We start from the raw sequence: 10,039 nt of genomic DNA on the forward strand, positions 1-10,039 counted from the left end.
ACCAATCAGAGTCTCCTTAATATGCCGCTCTATTTAACCTGCCAGATCTCTCTCCATGCATTACTTGCTGCTGCTATTGCTACTGCTCGCTGCCCCACCACCACCCCAGCTTCCACCTGTAGGCTCGGGGGTTAGTTATTTAATCATCACTCATCGTGCTATGTATATCTATGGAGTGATGATGCCCTTCTAATAAACATGTTAAAGAAACACGTGAGTTGTCTGACTGAACTGGGTTACATATGGATTTGATTTATATGGGATTTGGCTCCAAATGTCTATGCACATTTAATAATAATAATAGATTTATTTTAATAGCGCTTTTACAGGTGCTCAAAGACGCTTTACAGATATAGTGAAAAGAAAACAAAGGAACAACAAATAAATATATAGTTAAAGTTAAATAATACAAAAACAATCACACATTAAAAGCCAGATTGAAGAGGTGAGTGTGTTGAAGGTGGTGAGGTCAGGGCCGTCTCTGATGGGTTGGGGGAGTGAGTTCCAGAGGGAGGGGGCAGCGACGGAGAAGGCTCTGTCCCCCCAGGTCCGGTGATTGGTGCGGGTGGGGATGGATAGGAGCTTGGCTTCTGATGAGCGGAGGCGGCGGGAAGGGGTGTGGTGGTGCAGCAGGTCTGTGAGGTAGGGGGGCGGGGCCTGATTGTTGAGGGCTTTGTGAGTAATCAGGAGGACTTTGAAGTTGATTCTTTGACGGACGGGGAGCCAGTGGAGGTTCTGGAGGATGGGAGTGATGTGGTCTCGGGAGCGGGTGTGGGTGAGGAGGCGGGTAGCAGAGTTCTGGATATGTTGTTGAGTTTATTGAGGAGGTTGGATGGTATGCCGTAGAGCAGGGGTGGCAAACTCATTTCAGTTAAGGGGCCACATACTGCCCACTTTGATCTAAAGTGGGCCGGACCAGTAAAATCATAGCATAATAACGCACAGGCCCTACATAACGACAATATTTCTGTTTAAGTGCAAATAAGTAGGCTCCAAGTACATTCGGAAAATGTCCACATGTAATGAGACGCAAAACTTTATGAACAAACTGACATTTATTAAGACAAACAAGTGCAATTTCAAGTGCTACACACATGTTCTTTACAACGGATCACAGTTTCCACCTGAACTGACTCACCACAAAATACAAATAAAAACGTGGGAGCTATTAAGTGAGGAGTTTGAGTTACCTCCCTTGCCTTGAAGATATAACATTTCTATATTTTAAAAAGAAGTTGGGGCAGTGCAGCCACAGTGTCACATCAAATCAAACTATTGTTTGCCTAATGCAGCTGCTGATTGACATTATAATACACAATGTTCTATGACAGAATAATATAACATTTTCAAATATTTCAGTAGGTTCTTATTTTCACGTCACTGATTAATTTGCTCCTGAAACTTGACATCTTTTAGCCCTCACAAGGGCATCAATATCAGGCTTAAAATCCTGACTAGCAGCCAATTTAATTATTTCATTCAGGCACTTGTGTGTGAGTCTTGAGCGCAGCTTTGTTTTAGTAATGTTCATTACAGACAAAGTTCACAAAGGTAGGTGGTCCCAAACATGCTCAACACTTTTGCTGCCAGGGCTGTCAATTTGGGGTATCCTGGCAAAAGATACCGATAAAATGTGCCCAAGTCCGACGAGGCAAATTTGTCCTTTAAATCCTGATCACATTGTAAGTCGATTATCTCAAGTTGTATGTGCTTCAACGAGAGCGCTAAAAATGTCATCCGCTTTAGTGGTGTCTGTCATAGGAACCAACTCAAGGAACTCTTTGGTGACCGTCAAAGTCTCATCAACACCACGCGCCAAGTGCTTTGAGCATCTGGAAAAGCGCTATAATAAATGTAAGGAATTATTATTATTATTACCACGAATGAATATGGCCAGTTGAGCAACATCTGTAATGTCAGTGCTCTCATCGATTGCAACTGAAAATGCTACGAATGACTTGACTTTTGTTTTTTTATGGCTATCCAAATCTGCTGAAAGATCGGCAATCCTATCCTTCACTGTATTCCTCGTTAGACTAATGTTGGCAAAAGCCTGTCGCTTCTCAGGAGTCAGGACACACGATTTCTGCAGCCTTCAGCATGCATGTTTTCACAAACTCACCCTCAGAGTATGGCATTGAGGCTGATGCTATTTCGTTAGCGATGAGATAGCTGGCTTTCACGGCTGCGTCACTTATATCTCGGCTCCGGGTAAAAACGGCCTGTTGTTTCTTTAGACCTGATAGCAGGTCATTTATCTTTTCTTTTCTCCGTTGTCCTTGCAAGTAGTCGTATTTCTCTCCATGGCGAGTCTCATAATGGCGGCGAATATTATATTCTTTGGGCACAGCAACTTGCTGCGAACACACCAAGCATACAGGTTTTCCATTTACCTCTGTAAAAAAATAGGATGCGGTCCATTTTTCTTGGAAAACTCGGCACTCCGTGTCCACTTTCTCTTTGGGGATGAGGGTGTCAGAGGTTATTGACTGCAATCACTACTCTTACTCATCACTTGTTTTACAGTCTGGCTGCGCTCTCACTTGTACCGGTGTGGTAGTGCGCCCACTAGTGGAAGGATTCAAAATAGCAGTTTTTTCCCTCCTCTCATAGCCTACTTAGCAAAGTCCTTCAGCTCCGTGGGCCAAGCTGGAATGCCTCCCGGGCCGGATCCGGCCCGCGGGCCGTATGTTTGCCATCCCTGCCGTAGAGGATGCTATTGCAGTAGTCGAGTCGTGATGTGATGAATGCATGAATGCATTTAACAGCTGTGTCCTCTTTGCTTCAAAACACCTGCTGTGTGACAGGTTGGCTTTTATGGTCTGGAGCACATGCATATTTCTACTGCTTTTGCATACGTTTGTGTTCTATTGGTCAGCGGTCAAAATGTAGATTCATGATAAAGCTGCAATGATTAGTCAAGTAATCAAACTATTTTAATAATCAGTTGATCTTTTGAGCAGTTTTTCAAGCTAGAGTGAAATATGTTATGGATTGAGGTTCTCAAATAGAAAGAAAACGCTATTGTCTATAAATAATTTAATCGTTCTGTATATGTTTTATTCTGTAGTTCAAAAATACTCTACCGATATAAAACGTTCTACTTTTAACAGTGTTTATGTGTACTGTTTTTATGTGCATTGCTTTGTTTACATGCTGCTTTCCCAATTGTTGATCTATAAAGTATTCTATTCTATTCTTCTCTGTTTTCACACCGCTGTGGTCGGAGCCCCTCGATCAGCTCCATCTCACTGAAATCAGAATAAATTTATGGGTGTTGCCTCTGCTGAGAAATGGCTTTTCAGGGAAAGGAAATGACCCATTTACACTCATCTGGGCGCTTATCAGATCCATGTCTGTGTGAAATTAAACCCCACATTTACCCGTGGAGAGCCTGGACGGCACAATGATCCGAGGTTTGAAGAATCACTTTCACTCTGCAGAAACACGGAGCTGAGTGCTCGTGGCCTGCTGGCTGCTGATAGAGAAACGACATCACATTCTCATTTTATGCTGACCGTGAGAGCGGTGCAGATATGTAGTGGCCAGAATTTCTTCACAATGAGTACAAAATAGATGTTTACTCAAGCTGTCATGGTTTGAAATCCCATCATCTGCTGAGTGCAGCGGATCGGAATTATTTGAACGACCTGCAGTGAGTGTGTTTTTTCTTCAAAACCAAAACTAGCAAAAAAAAATCACACATTTTGCAACATGACTCTTCAGAAAAATGCAACGCATATGACTCGTAGGCTATACATCTAATTTAATAAAAATATTTATTTATAAAAATATAATAAGAACAGAGGAAGATCGACGAGGAACCGTTGGGGTAAAACTAGGTCAAATATTATTGATCTAGTGTTGCAGCAGTAAACCATGGTATAAAAATGTACAGCTATAATTTAATATAAATTATAATGTACAGCTTAATGATCTATTTTACAAAAGTTTCCATGAATGAATTGATTCAATAAACAAACTTCTGTTTTCATTCCAGTAAAAGTCATTTTAACATACAAAAGATTTATTTAGAGAAGAATTACTAAATGTGTTTAAAGATTTATTGGATATTTTGGGTTGAAAATATTTCAATTTTTATTTCTGCCAATAAAACAAATTAGGAACCACTCACATTTTCCTATAGGAGTCAGGGTATTGAAAAAGCAGTGTGTGTGTGTGTGTGTGTGTGTGTGTGTGTGTGTGTGTGTGTGTGTGTGTGTGTGTGTGTGTGTGTGTGTGTGTGTGAATGTGTGTGTGTGTGTGTGAAATACAACATGCACGCTCTGTTAACATCCCAGAGGCGTCGGTGGATCAGCACTTTGCTGCGAGATCATTAGCTAACAAGCGTCGGCTCACTGAATGAAGAGCAGTCCAGCAGACTCTCACTCTGCAGTCTCTCTCCACTTCCCTTCACACAACCTGAACAAAGGATAAATGACTCCCTGCAGGCGGTTGGGAACCCAGTCAGGCGGCTGACTGCAGAGACACTTCCTCTTCAGCTCCACCACCACCAGCTAGACTTCTCCGCTGCCGCCGCCTGCCTTTTCAAATAGCTTGTTAATTAGCAGCAGGGTGGCTGGATGAAGTCATTAAAGGGTTCAATGCAGAAAGTAATCCATCAGCGCCACAGGGCTTGTCGTAATTTGCTGAAATCAATAAGACATTTGCCGTTCTTTGGTGTTCCTTATCGGTTTTCCTTCTACAGGAGCTGATCAGAGAAACACTCAGGATGATCTATGTGCTGATTAATGATTTTATTTAAAGAGCAATTCTAGTGGAGTGACTGACATCAGTCCATCCGTATACAACTTTAGGATGAACTACCTCAACAAAGACTGGATCGACTGGCGAGAAATGTTCTGCAGATATTCATGCTGCCCAGGGGATTACTATATTACTATTTTGGTACCAGTTAAAAATGGCAGATATCCTGGGAAACATCTCTCTACTTGGAGAACAGTCTTAAAAAAAATCTCCTGGAACATTAGAACAACATTTCTAGCAAACACATTCATGGTCCCTCCGGATGAATCCTAACGTTAGTGATCCCCTGCTTTTTACTCTAATGCCACCAGCAGGTTCAAAAATATTGAGTTAACTATCTAAACACTCACTTTAAGAACTAGTTTAACGTATTGTACCAACATTCGTGGTCCCCAGAGGATGAACCTTGGTGATCCCCTGGTTTTTCTTCTAGCACATGTGTCAAACTCGAGGCCCGGGGGCCAAATCAGGCCCTTGGTGGATTTAATTTCGGCCCGCAGGATAATTTTTAATTACTATTAGATCTGGCCCGCCGGTATATTGCACGCACACCTTCCCTCCATCCTGAGGGTCTCCTCCGCTCAGAGCCTGAGACCAAACATTGATGAACTTGCACCCGAGAGGAGATGCCAAGTATCTGCTTGAACTAGCATCACAGAGCAGCACACTGAGTTCAATGGATGCTTCCTTCTGCACTTTCTCTCTCACGACAACAGGGCATGTTTGGTTTTTTCTTTGAGGGAAATGGTTTTTTTTAAGCTGTTGTTGGCCTGTGGGGAAATGTAATCATAAGAAATGACTCTGGAAAAGCTGCAGATAGAGCCATAAGAAATGAAAGCAACTGATTATTTAATGTTGTTTTTATAGGCAATCATTTAAAAAGGTCCCATGTCATGGCCATTTCTACTGATCATAATGCCATTGTTGAGGTCTGCTAAAATAGATTTATACTGTGCAATTTTCCAAACTCACATTGGTTTCTCATACAGCACCTCTGTAAAGTATGTGTATTCACCGCGTCGGCGAACCAATACAGCAAGAACAAGCGAAACTCATCCTGAGCACACAAACACTCACAGCCTAAGTGAAAACAATAAGTGTGGCTTGATATTGAGTAAGAAAAAGAAAAGGTTTATAACGCTGTGAGCATGGGTCTTAGCAGTCCGAAAAACGTTTACCCATTTAAACAGTCGTGGTAGATACCTTGTTTGTACTTTTGTTTTTTGTGTGTACCCGAATCTCCCGCTGGTCCAAACTAAGTAGGAACAGCATCGTTCTTCAGTGCCCTACGCAGTACATGTCCGGCATGAATCGCTGAAAGGTTTGGGAAGCTTTGTTTCGCAGAGGGTGCGGCCATAGCTCTGGGCGTGACTACTGGGTATCCCTACGTAGCGATACCCAGGAAGTAAATGAGAAATCTCCAACGAGGCGTTTTGGGGAGGTATTTACTGTGTTAGAGTTGTACTCCCTACAGGGTGTACTTTGAGGGTTTTTGACTCTGCAGACCGTTTACATAAAAACCTTCATCACACACAAGGAGACGGGTTATAACCGGAAAAGCATGGAACCTTTAAGCTTTGTTAGTTCCAGGTTTAAAATGTGCAATAAGCTCATAAACATTGAACCAGTCCGGCCCTCGACTAGTACCAATTTTTGAATTTTGGCCCACTGTGTATTTGAGACACCCCTGCTCTAGCACGACCATGAGGTTGAAAGTTGTCGGAAACGTACATTTCATCAACCCTTTTTCTGCGTGAATTGTAACAAAATATCTGACCAAATATCTGCAAAACAGCTCTTACTTGTGTGTAAGGCTAATTAGCACAGCGTAGCATGATGCAATCCTAAACCTGAATGCATGTTAGCATTTAGCTCAAAGCATTAGCCTACTGTGTGCAAACAACTGTTACTTTTGCAACTCTTTATTGATGTACAACATTAAGTCATGAAGTCTGTTTTTCCAGCAGCTTGTAGAAGCAGTTGTTGGAGTGAAGATAACAAAGCTGGATTGTTAGCATGTGAGCGTCCTTGTGGTTCCTGACTCATCGTTGTTCCTTCATTAAAGTCACATTTCCACAGCGAACACGCTTTGTTTATAGTCCTCTTCCACTCAAATGAGCGTGTTCCTGTGTGAGGTCAACCTCCTTTAAAAGCAGACATAACATCACTTTTTAGGGCGAAAACCTTGACACTTGACAATAACATCAGCTATTAGGGGCTGATCTGAAAATGCATCCAGATGTGAAGACTTTGGTGACACTACACTGCCTTCAGTGTTTGTTAATGGCTTTTTGTCTTGAACTTTTGACTTTTAAACATTACTGGGGAAACAATCTTAAGTCGGAGAAGGATGGAGCGTCACATGCGTCCTAAAAAACCACATAGGGGACTATAGTGGTGATTGTTTTGAAAGGAAAATGTACTATTCAAGTTGATTTTCAAGGGACGAGGACCTGTTTCCAGATATTCTGCTGTTAGCCACGAGGAGGACACTTCTCTTGCTTTCTCCGCGATGTAAACACTAGAAACTATAGAAGGCAGTAATTATCCTCTGTGTCATGAATCATTTCGCTCACACACTGCGGAGAGTTTGCAGCAGAAAACAGAGGTAAAAGCTTCTGGAGGTGAAACAGTTTAGTTAAAGATCCCACGAGAGTCTCTGCAACACAAAATGTCGGAGGTGTTTATGTGCTGCTTTTATTTCAAGTGGATGTACGTTTACTTTCCTCAGAGCTGCATTACTCTTTCATGTTTCTTCTCCCTCTGGCTGGTTCTTCAGGGGAAATAACTTACCTTGCCTGTTGTCAGAGGCAGATTCATAGTGTTTAGCTGAGGGAAAACACATTTAGTTTGAGCTGCAAAGTGAAATCAAAGCCAAGAGATATGAAGCAACAGATATGAGCAAATCCCTCGTTCCCTCATTTCACAACAGCTATTAAATACCGTATGTCAGCTGGTTTTTAGGGATAGTTTCTGTGTAAAGTCAAAAGTTCACGGAGAAAAATGTGTCTGACAGTTTCGCTTCATTAATATACTTCAGTACGTTAAACTATGTGTTCACATTCCTCCTCATGAATCACACACAGATTCTTTCCATCTGAATATGATAGTATAAAAGTATTTTAAGTTCAACATAATAATTTATGACACTGAGTAGAATTCATTTTTCTTATCAAGCTCCTTTTGTGGAATCAGCTTCTAGTTTGTGTTCGGGCGGCAGACGCCCTATCCCTTTTTAAGAGTGCGCTTAAGACCTTCTTTTTTGATAAAGCTTATAGTTAGGGCTGATTAGATTCAGCCCCTAGTTTTGCTGATATAGGCTTAATTTGTCGGGGGACATCTTCCTTCTCTCTGTCTGTACCTGTGTACTCTCATGTTCCGAATAGCTTCCCCACATGTCTTTCTTTTTGGTGTCTATATACGCCGGGATCCGGAGTCATGGCTGATCCTGTTGCTGCGGTCCTGAGTCCTGATCTGAGTCCTGGACTTCGAGTCATGGCTGAACCTATCACTGCAGTCCTGCCTGACTTTCATCACTTTCACCACTTCCCTGATGGCTCCCACAGGATTGTTGATATCCTCGTGGATTCATCTTCTTATTACAGACGCATGCATTTCCAAACATTTGGACTACCTATGTTGTAAATGTATTATCTCTTCGATTTACACACGGCATCTATTGCACGTCTGTCCGTCCTGGGAGAGGGATCCCTCCTCTGCTGCTCTCCCTGAGGTTTCTCCCATGTTCCCTTTAAACTGTGGGTTTTCTCTGGAAGTTTTTCCTTGTACGATGTGAGGGTCTAAGGACAGAGGGTCAAAGGACAGAGGGTCTAAGGACAGAGGGTCTAAGGACAGAGGGTCTAAGGACAGAGGGTGTCGTATTGTCATACTGATATTCTGTACAAACTGTGAAGTCCACTGAGACAAATGTAACATTTGTGATATTGGCTATATAAATAAACATTGATTGATTGATTGATTGATTGAAGTGGCTTTAGTAGCTACATTATACCCTTGTATAATTATGTAATAAAAGCATAATCTGGGGAAAATGTAGTCTGTAAACAACATTTAATTTAGTTAATTAATTAGTCTTTTTTAAAATAATCATTTAAGTTTAAGGCTGCAATTATGGTTTATTGTCAGACCATATACATGCACAGAAACCTACATAGCACACTACAGGAAAGGGAACCCGAAAAGCCTCTTTAAGTATCTGGTAAGACAACCAAAAGCAGCAACTCCTCACAATTTAAAAGCCTGAACTGGATTTATTTTTTGCATTTGTGCTTGAAAAGGTCACTAGATTTGAACTGGTTGTATAAAAGATCACTACTGATACAGACACCCAACCTCTAAAACAAATCTTGAATATCTTAAATATGTAATGACTCAGGCATGCTGATAATTTCTAACAATAAACCTTCAGAGGATATTTCACAACACCATGAAACGCTGCTTCTGCACAGTCTGCAGAGGAGTTTCTGTCGTGCAGTGAACAGCTCCGTATATCTTCTCACACATTTTGGATCGGGGGATAATTGATTTGTTCTGGAGTTTATTATCAGGAGTTTTTCTCTCTGGCTGTCCAAACATATTGAAGGCAGACGAGAGGAGGGAAGACTTTGTAGCCTTGGCAGTGTTTCCACACTAACTAACAGCACAGAATGTAAAGATTGCGAAGAAAATTAGATTGAGAGGAAGAAAGAAGGAAAAAGGATGCAACACGTATTAAGCCAGAGCCCATTACAAGAAGGTTTTTTTCATAAAGTAAAAGAAGAACTTAAAGGGGACCTATCATGCAAAATGCACTTTTTGATGTCTTTTATACATAAAGATGTGAACGGGGAACTCACACAGCATCAGAAAATAAAACCCTCTCTCTTTTCCTCCGTACCCAAATCTCTAAAAACGGGGCTACAACGGAGCTGATCCAGATTTGCGTCCGATATGACGTAATATCTGAAATGTGGACCCACGGCCCAATCAGAAAGTTGCTATCAGAAACAATGCCCGACTGTTTTGGATGTAATATGGTTGGTGTTTACATTAGCATCGCTAACACTCAGAGCTAACCTGTACTGGAGAGCATGTGTGTGAAGAAGCAGGAAGTAGAAAGGAACTCACCTTGTGGTATAACCGGCAAGAGAGAAAGCCTTTGAGCTCCAGACTGTTTCAGAGAGAGTCCTTGATAATCCATGATATGGCGTTTCATCACGGCAGTATTTAGTTTAGACAGTAGCTGCCGGGTCCCGCATGAGCTCAGCCCCCT

Source organism: Pseudochaenichthys georgianus, chromosome 15 (assembly GCF_902827115.2).
Source record: "Pseudochaenichthys georgianus chromosome 15, fPseGeo1.2, whole genome shotgun sequence".
Taxonomy (NCBI): domain Eukaryota; kingdom Metazoa; phylum Chordata; class Actinopteri; order Perciformes; family Channichthyidae; genus Pseudochaenichthys; species Pseudochaenichthys georgianus.